Raw genomic sequence first — 21,030 nt, forward strand, 5'->3', positions numbered from 1 at the left:
TGATTGCATTTTAAATTACATTTTACTAATTGCATTGAGCCCTGAAATACTACATATAAAAAGACCTCTCTTTGAAAGTCCCAGCAATTCCAAAGAAATCAGTTTAACCTGTCCTCAGTATTGGAAAAACAAGTTTGAGGATCAGCTAGAAAAATAAAGTGGATAGAATATGACTATGAAGTCAGGAGAACCTGAATTTAAATCTGGCCTCAGATACTTCACAATTACTTATAGCTGTGTGACCTGGACAAATCACTCAACTCCAGTTATTGAGCAAGAGAGAAAGACAGAGAGAGAGAGAAAGACAGAGAGAGAGAGAGAGAGAGAGAGAGAGAGAGAGAGAGAGAGAGAGAGAGAGAGAGAGAGAGAGAGAGAGAGAGAGAAAAATGAATGAGAATAATCTGTCATTTCTGGTGGATATAATTGGCCTTAAATTGTCTTTATGAAGCACTCTGTTTTTGCAAATGAAACTCAGCCATTTGTTTAATGCTTCTTTGCCACCATATTGTTGGTTGAAATTTATGGGAGTTCATGGGAATAATATTGTTGGAAGGCCTTTGGAAGGCCTAATCTTGGATCTTAATTCTGATGTACTCTGTGTACAGAAAAAAAAAAAAAACCACAAACTAATTTTGCTTATTTAGCATTAATAAATTCAATGTTATGTACTTCTTTACTTTTGGCTGGCAAAGTAATGTGTTTCAAAAAGTATTTTTGTACTTTTTTGATCTGTTTGTTCTATGTTTTATAAATATGTCAAAACTTTTCCTCTTTTTTCATGAGGAATGTTAATTTATTTAGAGTGATGAGGTCAGTGCTTTGTTAATATTACACAGGTTTTTGTAAGGATCCAAATCCAAATCTGGCCAGAGTTTTCTTGTTAATTTCTTTTTGTTTGATTTATCTTTTCTGCAGGAGATCAAGATTTTATAAATACTGCCTTTATATCTGGTTCAGGTTGCCCTTCAGATTTAAGTTAAAAGCCTCTAATCTCTATATTTCCTTAGTGAACATTAATAATTTTGTATCTGTTGGGTCTAAATGATATTGGAAAAAGATCCATGAGTTGACAAAGCTGTTTTTATGTTTTAAAACAATCATATTGTTTGATATATATTTATGTCAAGTAATAAATTAGATATTTGGTTCAACTCTATCCTCATCTTGGAAGCCATATTTAGTTCTATTAAGGTGAAATAGAACCATAATGAACTTAAATTGTGTTCCTAAAAAATTCCACAATTTATATCAATTACCACGAGGATTGATCTATGTCAAGGATTCTACATTCAAATCTTTTTTGTTATTTTTCAATAAATATAAAAGACATCAGATGCAAAATGGAATAAAAGTTGTACAGTGATAAAAAAAAAAGGAAGTATAAATAGTATATGTTGATTAGAGGTGGCCTTTTCAATAGTGCTGTCCTGGTACTTTTTTTGATACACCTGTTTTTCTCATTAGTTGTTATATTTTCTTGTAATAAGTATATTTTTAGTGATATAAGTTGTGAGTGCTTTGAATAAAGTACATAAACTTTTAATTTGTCCATATTTGAAGGGATTATTACTATTCTCAACTTTTATTAGTAGAGATACTATCTGTTAAGAAAAATGAGATTAGGTTTGTATTTGAGGGGAAAAAAATACTGGTAAAATGCTTTGCTCATATTTCATGCAGCCCTTGGAGGTATTTGAGTTAGTAATAATGAGTCTTATTTGGCCCCATACTTTGCAGGTTTTCAGAGAAGCCAAAGTTCCAGTCTGAGTAACTGTATCATCATTAATTTTATTAATGGTATATATATTTTCTGTTTCTTATTAGACTCAACTTGCATTTATGTTGAACTTCTTGTAACCATGGAGATGACCAGACATTTTCCATATCTTTATTGTATAGAGTCATCTCTTATCTCTAATTTCTTTCTTCTTCAAGTCTCTCTAGTAAAACAATTTGATTAATGTTGAATTTTTTTCCCTTGTGCTGCTTAATTTCCTTATATCATTTAAAATTTTTGAGCTTTGATTTTAATTGCTGATCGAGAGAATCTAAGATTTCACATATGTTTTTTGGATTCGATTCTTCATGTTCCTCCTCCCCCTTCTCCTTCTCTTCTCATCTCTTCTCTATTTAACTTAACTCCCAGCTCTATGCATTGTACCACTAGCTGCTCATACTTTATAATGTCAAAATCTTTCCAATGGAAAATGCATTCAGCTATGAATCAGGAAATACCATGACCTCAGAAGAATTAAAACTATAAATTATAGTTTATAGTTCCAAGAACAATGGAAGGAAATGAAGTAGCTACAAGCAGGCTATAATGTCTTACAAATGATTAACTTTATATGAGGAGTAGCACAAAATGCATTTTTAAAGATGATGATAATGATGACGATGATATCAGAGTGGCAGAGTGGTGAAGGGGAAAAATATACTCACTCTTACTCTTAAGATAGTAGTCATAGATTCAGATCTTGCTTTTGATTCTTCTCTAATGTTCTTGTCCAAGTCACTTCTGGAACCTCAATTTCTTCACCTATAAAGGGGGCTGGGAGCTCTAAAATCACTTTCTAAAATCAGATTCTATCTGAATCTATTATCATTCATGAGCTTAAATTTCATCTCCATAAAATGTAGTTCAATTAAATAATTTCTGTGATCTTTTAAAATTTTAAACCCTATGAATTTCTGGAATTTCTCTAATACTTCAATGTTTATAAATTATTTTATATGCATAAACCCTTGCAATCCTCTCAACAATTCTGTGAGGTAATTACAATAGCTTTATTATCCCCCCTTTATAGATGTATAACTGAAAAAAAGGTAGTAGATGCTTAAATGGTGTATTGGGAGCCTTGAGATACTAAAAGAACAAGAGAAGGACTTCCAAAAGCATAGGTAGATCTTTCATGGTAGGACTCTAGATAAGATTGTCAGAAGATGAGAATTCATAGAGGGATTGTGTCTTACAGCAAAGTGAAACTACCTTCACTGATGAAATTTTGGATCTGTCAAAGTAGAGTGTATATAAATATTCAGTACAAATAGTTGAAATTCTGAGTCCTTGAGGTTTTTTTTTTTTTTTTTGGTATATTTGATTATAGACAAGAAAAAAGATAGATCCAGGACTTCTGGGTACAAGAGGCAGTTTTCTGAGTTTTGCAAAGGGAAGTAACCACAACTAATGTGCAGCCCTTAACAGGGGTTTCTCCCAGATTGTCATTTTTTGGTTCTTTCTTGGGAAATTGACTTAAGAGAGCTAAGTGATCATCCCTTGATGAAAGTCTTCTATTCAGCCTAGTACCCTCTTAAAAGCAGTAAAAGGAAGAATAAGGTACAGGTTTCATCAGTGGTTTCAGTGTCTTTGTAAGTAGCTTAGTTGCTCAGGTGGAGATTTGCTGGGCCCTAGCTACTTAAGGAGAGAACCATGGCTAACACAATCCATTCATTCTTTCAGGAGAGAGCAGGAAGCAATTTTCTTTTCTTGTTAACTCAGTGTTAGCAGTTGGAGAGGGTGTTCGCTGACTCTGTAATTGTTCCAGTGCAGGAAGGGGCTGTTTCTGTCAAATGCTGATGCTGACAGTCCCTTAGAGAATGACTCTGGTCGGAGATCAATTTAGTGAATAAATATGTAGATTTAGGAAATACATTGGTAAATCCCTTGTAACTAAATTCAGACATGCTGGATAATAAGAGCCCAGGTTGCCAGAGGGGGTGTAATTCACCAAGCTAACATAATTGTCGGGAATAAGGGACTGAATTATGCTGGCTGACTGTACTTTGTGATCTATATCAGATGTACTTGGAGCAGTAACTCCAAAGCCAAATGGCTTTCCTGAAGAGGAAATAAAATGTATCACAGTGCTCTTCTTTCTGTCTTACTAGATGGCAGCTGGATGATGCTGTGGGGAAGGTCCTGGACCTGGAATTGGGAAGAATTCAATTAAATCTGTCCTCAAACACTAGCTGTAGGACCCTTACAAGTCACTTTACCTCTGCCTAAATTTTCTCACCTGTAAACTGGAAACATTAATAACATCTACACCACAGGGTTGTTATGAGGCTCAAATGGGATAGTATTTATAAAGTGCTTAATACAGTGACTGATATATAGTATATTCTTACTAAATGCCTCCTCACTCTCTCCTTTCCTCCCTCCCTCCCTCCTTCCTTCTCTCTCCTTTCCTTCCTTCCTTCCTTCCTTCCTTCCTTCCTCCTTCCTTCCTTCCTTCCTTCCTTCCTTCCTTCCTCCCTCCCTCCCTCCCTTCCTCCTTCCTTCCTTCCTTCCTTCCTTCCTTCCTTCCTTCCTTCCTTCCTTCCTTCCTTCCTTCTTCCTTCCTTCCTTCCTTCCTTCTTTCCTCCTCCCTTCATCTTTCCCTCCCTCCCTCCTTCCTTCCTATCATTTATTCTTTCTTCTTATCCTCTTTCCTTTCCTTCTTCTCCTCCTGCCCTTTTCCTTCCTTCTTTCATTCTTCCCTCCCTTCCTTTCATAGAAAGGAAACTAGAAAGGATTCTGGTCTTTGATTGGGATGAATGATTTTTTTACTTCATTGCTGAAGCAAACTATTCTTTCTACATTTCAGATCTTTTCTGCCAAAACACCTTTTTCACACATTCTTAGAATAGAATTCACTGAAACTCTATTGTATCATGATTTGGCTGGAGGGACAGTAAACCCTGTAGAACTTCTTGTGGCCTTACCATTCGCTGCCAATCTGTATGTAGTCTCAGGTAATGCACTTAACTGTTCTGTGCCTAAGATTCCTGGTAGAAAAGGTATAATAAATGCTCTATTCAATTCATAGGGTTATTGTGAGAAGATCGTGCATGAGAAAGTTTCCTGAAGAGTACAATGTGCTACATTAAAAAGAGAAAGAAATAATTAGTTTTTATATTGCTTCAGAATTTACAGAGTGAATAGATTATCTCAGGGAACTTCAAAACACCCTTTTGAGAGAGGTAGAGCTGTAAGAGTAGGAGCTTAATAGATGTTTATTGATTAACTATAAGAAATAATAGAAGTAAAGGGGGTCTAGATGATACAGAGAGATGTATGAATGAGAGAAGATTTGTCATATGGCAAAAATTAGGTATTGCTCCCTTATAAATATTTAAAAAATAACTTGAAGTGAATAAGACCTCTAATATATTGAATTGAATATTTCTGATGAATCTATGAGAAATCAAGGACAACAATTATATAGGACGGATAAATAGATTGCATTCTACTTCCTTGAAGTGAGTACTCAAATCATTAAGATCACAGATTCATTTATGTATTTAAAATATATTTATACTCATTTTACAGATGAGAAAACTAAGACTTAAAGAGTTAAGTGATTCGGACAAGTTCATAGCTAATAGACTGACAATGCAATTATCTTCTTTACTTTCAGAACATGTTTTTTGTTGAACCTAACAGTCAGCTTTCTTTTTTCCCATTCAACTACTCAATTCAACTTATAAGGCTAGTCGTCTTTATACTGCAATTTTCTATGACTCTTGCTAAGAACTTTGCATAATGGAATACTATTGTTCTACAAGAAATGATGAGCAGAAAGGCCTGCTTCAAATCTGTGTCATTAAAGTCCTGGGAAGACTTGCATGAAATGATGGTAAATGAAGTAAGCAGAACCAAGAGAACAGTGTATACAGTAAGAACAAGATTATGTGATGATCAACTGTGATAGACTTGGGTCTTTTCAACAATGATGTGATGCAAGACAATTCCAATAGACTTGTGATGGAAAGAACCATTGAATACAGAGAGAGAACAATGGAGACTGTGTCATAGCATAGTATTTTCACTTTTTTGTTGTTGTTTAATAGGAAAAGATGTTGTATTTTGTCAAGTGTTTTTTTCTGCATCAATTGAGATAATTATATGATTTCTTTTAATTGGTTATTGATATGATCAGTTATGATGACAATTTTTCTAACATTGAATCAGCCCTGGATTTCTGGTCTAAATCCTACTTGGTCTTAGTCTATTATCCTGGTGATAAGTTGCTGTAATCTCTTTGCTAATATTTTATTTAAGATTTTTGCATCAATATGCATTAAGGAAATTGGTCTATAATATTCTTTCTCTGTTTTGACCCTCCCTGGTTTATATATCAGAAGCCCTATCTGTGTTATAAAAGGAATTTGGTGGGACTCCTTCTTAACCTATTTTCTCAAATAGTTTGTATAGTATTGGGATTAATTATTCTTTAAGTATTTGGTAGAATTCACTTGTAAATCCATCTGACCCTGGAGATTTTTTTCTTAGGGAGTGCATTAATAGCATGTTAAATTTCTTTTTCTAAAATAGGACTATTTAAGTTACTTATTTATTCCTCTGTTAATCTAAAAAAAATCTACATTTTGGTACATATTCATCCATATCATTTAGATTATCAGATGTATGGGCCTACAGTTGGGCAAAATAACTCCTAATTATTGCTTTAATTCCATCTTCATTGGTGTTAAGTTCACCCTTTTATTTTTGATGCTATCAAATTAGCTAAAGATTTATCTGTTTTGTTGGCTTTCCCCCCAAAAAAATCAACTTTTAGTTTTGTTTATTGTTCAATAGTTTTCTTAACTTTCAATTTTATTAATCTTCCCTTTATTTTCAGAACTTCAAATTTGGTATTTAATTGGGGTTTTTTAATTTGTTCTTTTTTCTAGCTTTGCATGCCCAATTCATTGATTTTCTCTTTATCTTATTCAAGTAAGCATCTAGAAATATAAAATTTCCCCCTACAATAGCTTTGGCTGCATCCCATAGATTTTGGTATGTTGTCTCATTATTGTCCTTCTCTTGGATGAAATTATCATTTGTTTCCGTGGTTTGTTGTTTCATTCACTCATTCTTTAGGATTAGATTATTTAGTTTCCAATTAATTTTGATCTATTTTTCTCTGGCTCTTTATTACATATAATTTTAATTGCATCATGATCTGAAGAGAATGCATTTACTATTTCTGCCTTTCTGCATTTCATTTTGAGGTTTTCATGCCCTAATATATGGTAAATTTTTGTGAATGTTCCATGTACCACCTAGAAAAAAGTACATTTCTTTCTACCCCCATTCAATTTTCTCCAAAGATCTATCATACCTAACTTTTCTTAAATTCTATTTATCTCCTTAACTTCTTGTTTATTTTGTGGTTTGATTTACCTAGTTCTGATAGAGCAAGATTGAGATCCCTTATTAGTCTAGTTTTGCTATCTATTTCTTCTTGTAACTTTCTTAATTTTTCCTTTATGTATTTGGATGTTAGACAACTTGGTGCATATATGTTTAGTATTGATATTACTTCATCATCTCTGGCAAGATGTGGTTTCCTTCCTTATCTTTTTAAATTAGATCTATTTTTCCTTTTTTTGATCTGAGATCAGGATTACTACCTCTGTTTTTTTAAAAATTTTAACTGAAGCATATTAGATTCTGCTCCAGCCTTTTACCTTTACTCTATATGTATCTCTCTGCTTCAAATGTGTTTCTTGGAAACGAAATATTGGGGATTCTGGATTTTAATCCAGTTTGCTATCTGCTTCCATTTTAAGGGAGAGTTCATCCCATTCACATTCATAGTAAAAATTACTAACTCTGTATTTATTGCCATTCTGTTTTCCCCAAGTTCTCTCTTTATTCCCCCTTTCCATCCTCATTTTCCCCCTTGCTTTTGATCACCTCCCTCAATCTGCTTTCCCTTTTTTCTCCCTTTTTTTAGCACTCCCTTTTCTCTCCTACTTCCACATAAGGTGAGACAAGTTTCTACGTCAAACTAAATGTGTATGTTATTTCCTCTTTGAACAAAGTTCTGTGAGATTATGGTTCAAACAATGCTTGTTCCCTCTCCCCTTTTCTCCTGTATCAGGTGTTTTTTTTTTTTTTTTTTTTTTTTTTTTTTTTTCTTCTTCATGTGATATAATTTACTTTATTTTACCTCCCCTTTCCTCTTCTTTCAGTATAATACCCTTTTCACCGCAGTTTCTTTTTTATATCATCACATTAAAGTCAAATTATACCTATACTTTCTACATATACCCTTAACAAAGATACAGTTCTCAAGAGTTACATATATCTTCCCATGAAGGGATGTAAACATTTTAACTTAAAAACACTGGTTTTTTCCTTCCCTTTTTACTTTCTTATGTTTTACTTAACTTCTGTATTTGAAGATCAAATTTTCTTTTCAGCTCTGGTCTTTTCATGAAAAATTTGAAAATTCCCTATATGATTTAATGTCCATCTTTTCCCCCCGAAAGATAATACTTAGTATTTTTGGGGTAGTTGATTTTTGTCTATAGTCCAAGCTCCTTTGCCCTCCAGAATATCATATTCCAATTCTGTATAGTTAACTTTTGGCTGTAGTCCCAGCTCCTTTTCCCTCTACAAGACCATATTCCAAACCCTTCAGTCCTTTAAAATGGAAGTAATCCTAATTGTGGCTCCTTGATATTTGAATTGCTTCTTTCTAGTTGCTTGCAATATTTTCTCCTTGATCTGATAATTCTGGAATTTAGGAGGCAAATACATTCCTTGATGTTTTCATTTTGGAATGTCTTTCAGGAGATGATTGGTGGATGTTTTTAGTGGCAATTTTGCCTTCTGATTCTAGGATATCAGGGGAGTTTTCCTTGATGATTTCAGGAAAGATGTTACCCATGCTCTTTTTTCATCATGTTTTTCAGGTAGTCCAATAATTCTGGATTTATTTTCTAGGTTAGTTGTTTTTTCAATTAGTTATTTTACATTTTCCTCTTTTTTTCATTTCTTTTGGTTTCGTTTAATTTATTCTTGATGTCTCATTGAGTCTTTCACTTCTATTTGTCCAATTATAGTTTTTAGTGAATTATTTTCTTTACTTAGCTTTTTCACCTCATTTTGCATTTGGCCAATTGAAATTCTAAATGAGTTCTTTTGTTTGGTAGATTTTTTTTTTTTCCATTTCACTAATTCTATTTTCCAAGGAGTTGTTTTCTTTTTCCATTTTGACAAATCTATTTTTATTATTATTATACTGCTGTATTTTGCCTAAGAGCCTCCCATTATATTCTCCATGCAAGTGGGGGGAGAGGAGGGTTCTCCACCCTGGGCCTCCCTCCACTGTACCTAGGCTAGATCTTGTCTTCTTCTGCCTTCCTGAGACAGATCTTTCCTGAGTTCCTTCCAAGTTATCATCTGCTGGGAATTTGTTACACTACAAATATTTGTGTATTCTGTCGTTTGAAAGTTGATTTAGAGTCTTGATCTAGTGTTGATTCTAAGGAAGACCTCGGGCAAAAATCCTGTCTTTTCTCTGCTCTTGGCTCTTTTCTCCCCCCCTCCCCCCAGTTTTTTCTTTACATTCTTTTGCATTTGGCCAGTTGTAGTTTGTTTGTTTGTTTGTTTTTCATTCTACCTTCTTTTTTTTTTTTTAATAACTTTTTATTAACAGAATCCATGCCAGGGTAATTTTTTTACAGCATTATCCCTTGCATTCACTTCTGTTCCGATTTTCTCCCTCCCTCCTTCCACCCCCTCCCTCAGATGGCAAGCAGTCCTTTACATGTTAAATAGGTTACAGTATATCCTAGATACAATATATGTATGCAGAACCGAACAGTTCTCTTGTTGCACAGGGAGAATTGGATTCAGAAGGTATTAATAACCCCGGGAAGAAAAACAAAAATGCAAGCAGTTTATATTCAGTTCCCAGTATTCTTTCTTTGGGTGTAGTTGCTTCTTTCCATCCTTGATCAATTGAAACTGAATTTGCTCTCTTTATTGAAGAGATCCACTTCCATCAGAATACATCCTCATATAGTATTGTTGTTGAGGTATATAATGATCTCCTGGTTCTGCTCATTTCATTTAGCATCAGTTCATGTAAATCTTTCCAGTCCTCTCTGTATTCATCCTGCTGGTCATTTCTTACAGAACAATAATATTCCATCAGTTGTAGTTTTAAAGGAGTTATTTGATTCAGTGGATTTTTTTTTCCATTTTGCCAAATTTATTTTTTAAGGAATTGTTTTCTTCTGTCAATTTCTGTGCTACCTTTTTTAAGATGCTGGCTTCTCTCCTCCTTCCCCCCCAAAACTTTCAGATTCTCCTGCAAAGCTCTCATTTCTTTTTCCAGTTTTTCTTCTCTCTCTCTTTTTAAGATTCTTTCTGAGTTTTTCCAAGAGATCTTTTGAGCTTGAGACCAATTCATATGCCCTGTTGAGGCTTCACCTGTAGGCATTTTACCATTGTTTTCTTCTGGATTTGTGTTCTGATCTTCCATGTCCCATAGCTTTCTATGGTCAGAGATTTTTTGTTGTTTTGCACATTTTTAAAAAGTTGAGCTCTGTTTATAGACCCAAGCTTCTTTTGCCCCAGGACATAGGTCTTTTACTAACTTTCTGTGGTGCTGGGGCTTTCCCATTGCCATGAGTTGGCCTGGCCAAGTCCTGTCTGTTATGCTGGGTTCAGGGGTCACACTTTGCCTTCTGTTGGTTGTGTTGGAGATTTCATAGCTGGCCTTCTGGGTAGTCTGGACTTTATACTCAAATGACAATATTGCTTTTGTTTCTCCTCCATTGATTTTCTCCTAAAAACTTTGTATTGTATTCCCCCTCTCTGGTTTCTGTATTTTTCTCACATGAGTATAATTTTCCTAGAACATGGTATCATTTTGACTCCATTCCTCATTTCTCCATTCTGTTTTTGAATTTTATGCCCACAGTTGTATGAGTAAATATTTAACAAATATTCTCCAGTGGAAAAAAGTGCTCATGGCACATATTAAAGCTTAATTTACATGATTTAATTTGTATTACTTTCCTTAAACTGAAAATTAACTAAACAATAAATTAAGCCCTGATTTATAGTATTTGCTGATTACTGAGGTATAATTGGTTATATCGAAATTTAACAATTGGCTCTTATATACCAGTATGACCTGACTCCAGTATATTATTGGTACCCTTCCAAATCCATTATTTTTCTCATTTAATCGTGTCTCATTGATACTTCTGAGGGCAAATTTGCTTTCATGTATAGACTTATAACTCACCTGGCTTATTACTTATATTTTGATGAAACTAGGTTTTCTAATTACTGGTTCCTTTCTAGGATTTTGTCTCTTATGTATATCTGAGCAATTCTACTGTTATTCTTCTAAATTGAAGCTATTCACTTTGCATTCTAGTTTGTTGAAATGATAGGCAGTTTTCTTTCTCTCTTTGTTTCATACCAGAAGGCAAATACGTTCTCATTTACCATTGTTAATTTTACTCCATTCCTGGAAAGGTACCTGTTATTTTTGTATTTGAAGCTGTGGATTACAGATTTAATTCTCCTTCTCAGACACCATCTTCTTAATTATTTGTTTACTTCCACAAACCACTTTCCCCTTCAATCCTTTGAAAGTGACTACATTTTCACCTATTCAATCCCTGGAGCTTTCAATTTTTTAAAAATTGATTCTTAAAATCCTGATTCTTAGTTTAAAAACAAATGTGAAAGTCTCCAACTCTTCTGTGTTATAATTCCAGAGTTACAAAACCCAGAAGGGTTTTGTGATCCTCAGTAACTGGCCACTCCTTCCTTGTAGTAACTGTGTGTAACTCCTATTCCTTTGACAAGGAATAACAGAGAATGATAGGAGGTGCAGTGGATGGAGTCCTGGGTCAGAAGTCTCAAGGACTCACTTTTCTGAGTTCAAATCTGGCCTCAGACATTTATTAGCTATGTGACTCTAGGTAGGTTTAACTCTGGATTCCTTTAATTATTTGCTTGGCTAATCACTTAACCTAGCATATGTTCCTTTGAGAAATAAATGTGATATTAGAGAGTATTATGATATAATGATTTTATAACATGTTACTGAGCAATTGTGTAGTGTAGTGAAGTGATCTTCAGAGTGCCAATTAGGTGGCCCAGTAGAAAAAGAACTAAAGTAAGGAAAACTCTTTTTTCCCTAATAGTATTTTATTTTCCCAAATACATGCAAAAATAGTTTTTACCATTCACCTCTGAAAAAACTTGTGTTCCAAATTTTTCTCCCCTGCTACCCCTTCTATTCCCTCTTCAAGACAGTAGGCAATTCAATGTAGGTTAAACATGCACAATTCTTCTAAACATATTTCCATATTTGTTATGAAAGGAAATCAGAACAAAAGGGGAAAAAGCCAGGAGAAAGAAAAAATAACAATCAAATGAACAACAACAACAACAAAGTGAAAATTCCATGCTTTGATCCACATTCAGCCTTCATATTTCTCTCTCTGGATGTAGATAATCCCAATCTATTGGAATTACCTTGAATCACCATATTATTGAAAAGAGCCAAGTCCATCACAGTTTATGATCACATAATCTTTTTGTTGCTGTGTACAATGTTCTCTTGGTTTTTTCTCACTTCAATCAAATGCATTAGTTCATATAAGTCCTCACAGGTTTTTCTGAAATCAGCTTGCTCATCATTTCTTGTAGAATAATAATATTCTATTACATTCATATACCATAAGTTAGTCAGCAGCCCAAATGATTGGTATCTACTCGATTTCCAATTCCTTCTGCTACAAACATTTTCGCACATGTTTAACATATATTGAATTACTTGGGTAGGGAGAGGGGAAATAGAAAAAAAATTGGAACACAAGGTTTTTCAAGAGTGAATGTTGAAAACTATCCATGCATATATTTTTTTAAAATAAAAAGATTAAAGAACAATTGATGAACTTCACTGGAAGAGAGGGTTTCTGCATTGACTATTATCTACCTTGACTAACTCACAAGTCTAGCTCCTGAACAAAACAACATAAATCTCCCACTTATTAGGATATAAATTCTGATATTGTTTTTATCTTGGTAGCACTTATACAGCAAACCCTAGGAGTGCTTGTAGAAGGTGTTAGGTATCCTGTAAGGACTCAGTTTTGCTACTTATAATGGATACAATATTTATTTGGCATTCAACTAATCAAGGAAGATGATACACCTTTTGATAATAAATCCCTGGGCAACTGAGTCTTTAAGATATAAGTATCTCTTCCATGAACCAACCTATCTGTCATGTATTAGAGTCAGAATATTCTACATTGTATTCATCACTGTCACTTTCTACCTCTGGGACCTTGAATGAATTATTTAATCTATTGAACCTGTAGACTACTACTTTACAAAGTGGTTGGGAGAAATGTTTTTTGTAAATATTAATATGTCAAGCAAATATGTGTTATCCCTTCCAGTTATCTATGGTGCTTTAATACTGGCAATAATAGCAACAATAACAACAAACAGTAAAGAGAAGACAGCCTCTAGTGAATTGTATAAATCTATGCTCAATTTTTGGAAAAACCTGGACAAGAATTATGCAGGACCAAAAGAAATGGATTATAACTTATCTAGTAGAGAAAGAACCCACATTGGCCCATTGAAATACTGAAGTTGAATAATGATATTAAATAATGGTAGTCAAATCCTTCAGTTTCAAACCAGTAATTGGAACAACATTCATTCATTCATTATGTATTTACTAAATAATTATAATGCCAGCTGATGTAGGAATATTCAAAGACATATAATGTATAATCCTTATGTTCAAGGAATTTATGACCTAGTAGTAACAATATTTCTATGTAATTATAAAACTTTTGATTTGATATATTAACTCAACCTTACAATTTTGATTTCACTCAGTAGTCATATGATTAACTATAGTTGCTAGTTCAGGGTCCCAGAATGTTAGGACAAGAAAGGAACTTAAACACTATTGATTTTTCAGAGGAAGAAATAGAAGTCCAGAGGGTTTAAGTGATATTGACACAACTAGTAAATAACATTGCTACGATAAAAATCTAGGGCTGCTGATTTCATAGTCCTTGCATTGTCCCTCTCTTCTCTAGCTTAAGAGACAGATGAGAACTCTTGATAGCTCATTATATTTCAACTTGATATTTTATGAGGGAGGGGGTTCCTCTGACTTTCAAATTAAGTAGGTTTTACTGCACATGCATCTTTAAAAAAAATTGGTGCCATTAGTAAGAAAAATGTTTAAAAACCTCACAACCATTCAACAGTAAATGTCAAGGTTCTCAGTGGAATGGAGCAAGGAGGACCCGGGGTTAATTGTACCACTCAGGAAACCAGACTCAAAGGATACAGTTTCAATGCTCCAGGCATGACCATGTTTTAGAATAATAATAGCATGACATTTCTTAAATAGTCATTTTCTTTCTACCCCATGTCTGTCCTAGGGCATAGGGTGGGGAAGGCAGGAAAGTGTGTGTGTGTGTGTGTATGTGTGTGTGTTGGGCAAAGATATAGGAGACATCCTCACAGCTTAGACCAGATTCTTGTGTTATGAGAATTGTGCCCTGACTTAAATCCCCAGCCTCTATTCCTAATATTCAAAAGTAATGGAAAAGTGGGGCAGAGGTGGAGCTGCAAGGGAGCTTCACACCAAAGGAAAGAGGAGTGATTGTTATTGTTGTTCAGCCATTTTTCAGTCGTGTCCCACTCTTTGTGACCTCGTTTGAGGTTTTCCTGGCAAAGATATTGGAGTAGTTTCCATTTCTTTTTCTAGCTCATATAGATGAGGAAATGGAGACAAAAAGGGTAACATAGCTAGTAAGTATCTGAGGCCAGATTTGAACAAGAAGATACATTTTTCCCTGCCTTTGGGCTCTTTCTACTATTCCACCTAGCTGCTCCAAGGAGAGAATGTATATCACTTACTGTTTATTATTCTGAAGCCAAACTGTGAAATGGTGGATACAGGTCTTTGTGATATTAAGATTTCCAAAGGCAGTGTAGTGTGTTGGAAAGATCTGGGTTTGAATTCTTGTTCTTGTTACTTGTTTGTTCCTGGGGCAACATTTTTTACACGCATTTTTTTCATCTACCAACTGGGATAATAATATCTCAGGTTATTAGTAAATGTTTTTGGATCTGTGATCTTAGAGGTGCAGGGTATTACCCTGGTAAGGAAATTTCCACAACTGCAAAGCAGTAATTTTTCATATGGCGATGCTTAGAAATTAAGTGATTTGCTTAAGGTCACATAAATGTGTCAGAGTAGGGAAGTGAGCCCAAGACTTCTGGTTTTAGAGAGCAGCTCTCTAACTACCTCCCCAATCTCCTACTTACACACTTCCCATCTTCTTGTGTGGATCAAATGAGACTATATGGTCCCCTAAACACTTTCTTAACATAGGTGATCTTAAATTATCAGTCATAAGGATAATGATGACTATGAGACCAAGAGGCCATTAGGAAAAAAGAACACTGATCATGGAACAATAATAATTTTCTGCTGGGATATATTACAAGGATTCAGGTTTTGGACAGAGGTTAGGCCTATGAACTCTAAGGTTTCTTCCAACAATTTTGTGAATTTCAACTGATTGATTTATTTCTTCTATAATTCTGGGATTGATCCACATCTTTCCCAGCAGTTTCTCTCTCTCTCTCTCTCTCTCTCTCTCTCTCTCTCTCTCTCTCTCTCTCTCTCTCTCTCTCTCTGTGTGTGTATGTATGTATTTCTGTCCCTCTTAGCATTGCTTCTGAGCACCCAGGTTCTAATTATATTTGAAATATCTCAAATACATTTTTCATGCTAATGGAGAAATTTACTTAAGTGCAGAATTATGCAACTTTGTTCTTTTTTTTTTTTTGCCAAATTACCTAAAGGCTGCAGTTTCTCTTGGTGTCAAGTGAGTGATGGCATAGGACACCTATTGCACTATATTCATAGCTTATAGTTCTTTTCAAGGCTTTTGCCTGCATCTTATTACCTACTTACTATTAATTTATTGCCCAAGCTTGCCATATTTTCAAAAGCAAAGTGAATGTTTTAGATGCGTGGCTTTTCTTTCATTTCTTCTATATTGTTAACTTTTATATTTGATTTAAGCTGTTTATGCTCCCACCTGAGGCCGTTCCTCTTCCATGATTACATTAAGTTTTATGTGTTCTTCTAGGTATATTTCAAAATAGGATTGCTGAATGTTATGTTTGTCTTTCTTTCCTATGTCTACTAATTATTTTTTTCTAGGGTGATTTATAGTAAGTAGCATATTTAAAGAAACTTTTCTGCCAATTGCCTTGAGGGACTGTTCTTATCAAATGTCAGAAAATAACACTTCAAGGTTAAATAGTTTCATAATTGGCAAGAATATTGGCACTTTATGTTGGTTGGAGCCCTAGCTACCCGACAGGGGCTATTCAACTAAATGAAATTGACTCCAAACTCTCTTTGGTCATGCTTCCCCTATGATAACTCATGTTGGCAATATTGCTCTTATCCTAAGCCTTCATTAGATATTCCCTTTTCCAAGTCCTCCTTTTCTTTTTTTCTTTGCACCTTTCAAGTTTATTACCTATCAAAAAAAGCATCATCCATCACTGTTGTTTTCCCTGTCTCATTTTTAACCAAAATTAAATGATGGCCTTGGAAAGCTTAATAAGGCCTTCACTCCACTGGACTTCTCTCTCTTAATCGGCCATTTCCCTTTCATCTCTGGTTCATTTAATTTCTTATGCAGAGCTGGGGGGTCACTGCCTAATGAGGTTCTTCTGAGCCTTGTACCTTTGATTGAAGTTACTCTACTGAACTCCTTAGTCAGTTTCCTTTTATTAGAAGAATTCCTTTGTGGTAGGGCTGACTTTTGGATGCTTGGACTTAGCTGGTGGTGGGGACTCAACTTTGACTGTTTTGGTCCTAGCCCTATTATCTTAAGATAACCGACACCATGATTGATATAATAGGTGTTTTTGTTTGTTTGTTTGTTTTGATGATTATTGAGTTGTAGAGCACTTTTAGTGTATTACTGATACTGAAACCCAAGACAAACCACTTATATAGTTTGGAGCTTAGAGCTAAAGGAATAAAGGTTACCACCAATCTTTGGATTCTTTTCATAACATTGTAATGTTTCCTTGCCTTCCATACATCCAAGGACATAGAGAATATTCCCTAATCTGGTGAGAGCAGACTAAGAAGGTCTCTTTTTGAGAGTCTGAACCATGTAGGGATAAGAGCTGTGCAGCTGAAAGATTCTGCTGTATTTCTTTGCTAAAAATTCTCAAGACTCTTGTTAGGATTATTTCAAAGCTGGCTGGGGTATAATAGCTGCACAGTTGCTGATGAATTTCACAAAACAGCATGTATAAGACTAATGTACTGAATAGTGCAGGGCCATGGCAGCTGATCTGCAATGGTCAATGTAGGGAGGCAATGACGAATATATCATTCAGTCAAGATAACTGATCAAATAACTACTCTCATCCCCCTGTCCAGTTCCACATTATTATACTCATGGGTATATTAAATATCCAGGATTAAATTTTGCTGGACAAATAAGGCATATCTTTTTCTTTCTTTCTGAATATTCCATGATCACAATATAATAATTATTGTGACAATATCTCAAATTTGTGAAGTATTTAAAGGAGTCCTTTCCCCCAAACGCTCTAGGAAATAGCATTATGATTTTCATTTTTCAAATAAGGAAACTGAGTTTCAGAATTAAGTGACTTGCCTATGGTTGTACAACTAGTAAATGTTGGAAATAGGATATTTACATGCCTTTATCTGATTGAGTTTGCAATGGGTTCTAAGAGGCCATTATGTTATTATAAAATATATTGTAAAATCTTATGATGAATCTTCTCTTGATCCTATTTATTTCCAGGATGTGAAAGAGTAGTACTCACTGGAAGTAGAAATGAATCAGGAGTTCTCTCAAAGTCTCTTCCAAAATATACCTTTTCTGTTTTCTCTTGCCCAGGTTAGGTTTAGTTACATTTTGCTTAATATCTGTCTGAGGTTGAATAACAACTTTAATTGGCTACTATATGTACCTGCATGGCAGAGGTGGTGGCAGATTATTGTACATGCCATATGGGGCTCCATTTGCATTTAGTAAGTGCTCAGCTGTGTACTGTGTATTCTTAATGAATCACATGCAAGCAAAGGATGGCTATATTTATCCAAGCCCTGGGAGCAGAAATGTTCACTGTGATCCAGCTTGCATGCCCCAGAAATGTGCCTCACAGGCTGTTCCAGTTTTCATTGTGGTTAGATTTTAGGGTCATTCAGTATTAGTCCACTGGCACTATCAGCTGATTTTAAGGATTCTCATCTTCTGTCTGAAGATGTAGCATAGGGTTTTAGCACAAGAGGGGATTTAGAGAAGACTTTTGGTTCATGTCCTTGCTTTAAAGGCTATGATTAACTTATTCTAGATAGATGAGATAGATACTGTCCTTTCAAATAATTCCCCTTTCTCTTTCCCTTCCCTTAAATTTCTATCTCAAAGAGAATTGCAATAAACATTTTAGAACATTTATGTTCTTTTCCCTTGTCCCCTCATTCTCTTTGGAAAAAAACCAAATAATGCTATTGCTAAGTCATAGTTTAATTACTCTTTGGGACAATGTTTAACTTCTAAAAGACACTTAATATGTTTGCTGAATTTAATTTTTACATATGAAAAATAGAACATATGAATAATTGAATAAAGTATTTATTAAATGCTTACTGATTACAAAGCTCTATGCTAAATCCTAGAATAAAAATAGAAAAGTAAGACAATTCTTGCTCTGAAGAAGCTCATATTCTAATGGAGGGGGCACAAAACATATAGATAGAAGTCAAAATAGAAGGGAAAGGAAGAGAATAAACATCTTTTGAAGAGCCTACTATGTGCCAGCTACAGTGCTAAGTTCCTTTCAAATATTACCTCATTTGGTCTTCGAAATAACCCTTTAAGGTGACAGCTGTTCTTCCTGTTTTACAGCTGAGGAAACTGAGGCAAATAGAGGTTTAATTAATGTCTAGGATCACACAGGAATAAGTGTCTGAGGTTGGATTTTGAACTCAGATTTCTCTGACTACAGGCTTAGCCTCATCTACAGTGTCAGCTAGCTGATAGGAGAATCTCATGGTCCTTAGGGTCCAGTGGCAAAACAGAGGGTAATGCCTCTCACTTAATTTTATTTCCGCTATTAAAATAATATCAGTTTCTGATGTTGTCATTTGACAGGGCTAAAGACATTAGGGTCTTCAATAGTTATAAATGTAGCATCTGTAGATGTTATTCCTTCATTCTGAAGCAGCCAAACGATGTAGCAGAAAACATAAGCAGGCTCATCTACATGATGAAACAGCTACGTGGTACAGTGGATAAGTAGAAGGGAGACCCAAGTTCAAATACTGCTTCAGACTCTGTGTAACTCCTAGGCAAGTCATATTACCTCATTCAGCCTCAATTTCCTTTTCTGTAAAATTAGAAAAAAATTAGTGGCCTCTAAAAGTCTATTTCTGCTCTAAACCTATGATCTTATGATCTATAATTATGTGATTTTTATGATATCTAATAACATTTGAAACACATCATCTGGTCTTCAATTGAAGACATACAGCAAGAGGAAATCCATTGCTCCCTAAGGAATCCAATTCTGTGGTTGTATAGCTCTTATTGTTATTGTTTTTCCTTATATCAAGTTGAAATCTGACCTTATTTTTAGTTTGGCTTTCTGGGCTCAAGGAAAAAAAAAACAACAACCATAGGCAATGTATTATAGTGGAAAGAGAGTTTAATTTGGAATCAGAAGAGATCGATCTGGATTGAATTCTGCTTACTAGCTGTATAAGTTTCATGAAATATAAAATGGATATAATAATATCTGTAGTGCTTTATAGAATTATTGTAAGGATCAAGTGAGGTAATATATTTAAAAGTAAACCTAAGCCTTAAGACAGCATAATATTTTTGTCATTAATATTATTATCATCATGACAAGATGGAGTGAATCTTTTTCTATTATTTTTATGCAGCCTTAAAGCCTCTGGGTTCCTGGAACCTTTAATTATAACCCCTTTATTAACTCTCTCTTCTAGTTCTCTCAGCAACAATATTCAAAATCCAAGATTATTTCCAAGTTTTCCCATGTATGAAATGGATTTATTATCCCTATCTCACAGAGATATTCAGAGGATCAAACGAATGGGTGCTATTAGTAATATTTTGCCAAGGTTAAAAGCACCTTGTTAGAAAAAAATACACTTTATTTTTTCAATTAACAAGCATTTATTTTTATCTTCCTCTCACTTCTCCCTTCTGATAGAGGAAAAAAAAAAACCCCACATAACAAATAACTACAGTCAAGCAAAACCAATTCCCACATTGACCATGTCCCCCAAAATTGTGACTTAGCCTGATTTTGATTCTGTCACCTCTCTCAGAAGGTAGATAGCATTCGTCATCATTAGTCTTTTAGAATCATGATTGATCATTGCATTGGTTAGAATTCATAAGTCTTTCAAAGTTGTTTGCTTTTACAGTGTTGTTATTGTATCAGTTATTCTCTGCATTCTATTCATTTCACTTTTCTTTCATGATGACAAGTCTTCCTAGGTTCCTAGGTTAAGAACCTAGGAATCTTAACATATGTGTCTAAGTGACATAGCATTTAAAAACTTAAAAGATATGCTAAACAAGTTACAGGCAGAGATAGAAGACAAAATAACTTATTAGTCTTCATAGAACAGTAGGATTTAGTTAAAACAGTTGCTTGTTTGGGATTTAATTGTGACAGTTGCTTGGTGGGGCAACGATTGATTGGCTTGTGTTGTGGATGGTTGAAGAAACAAATCTATTAAGAATGTCAGCACTTTATCTAAGAAATACACCTTTCCAGAAAGCAGAAACTTTTGGTGCTTTTTGACTAAGCTGGACTGTGACAGGCGATGCTTTCATTATATGAATGTGGGGCAGGAAAATTTCCTCTGTGGAATTTCTGACTAAAAGCTGCAGATTACATTGGGGATATTTTCTGATTGGTGATAAAAAATTGGGGAAAGCTTGGGAACAAATGTTATTCATAAGAGTGGGTAGATAGAATGATTAAAATCAGAAGCTGAAAATCAATTTTAGATGGATGAATAGAGAATGTTGTGGTCTGTGACAGGGAGCTGTCCTGTAGAAGATATAACCCATCCAGACTATGTCCCATGAAGGGGCAATGAATTTGAAAAGCTATCTCCTTGATGTTCTGAT

General features: G+C 34.6%; 1 protein-coding gene across 1 annotated transcript in view; it reads left to right on the forward strand.

Moving 5' to 3' along the window:
- Nucleotides 1-21,030, forward strand: part of DOCK2 (dedicator of cytokinesis 2) — a 449,319-nt gene that overhangs the window by 58,276 nt on the left and 370,013 nt on the right. The window lies entirely within an intron of this gene.

This window comes from Antechinus flavipes, chromosome 2 (genome assembly GCF_016432865.1).
Source record: "Antechinus flavipes isolate AdamAnt ecotype Samford, QLD, Australia chromosome 2, AdamAnt_v2, whole genome shotgun sequence".
Lineage (NCBI taxonomy): Eukaryota > Metazoa > Chordata > Mammalia > Dasyuromorphia > Dasyuridae > Antechinus > Antechinus flavipes.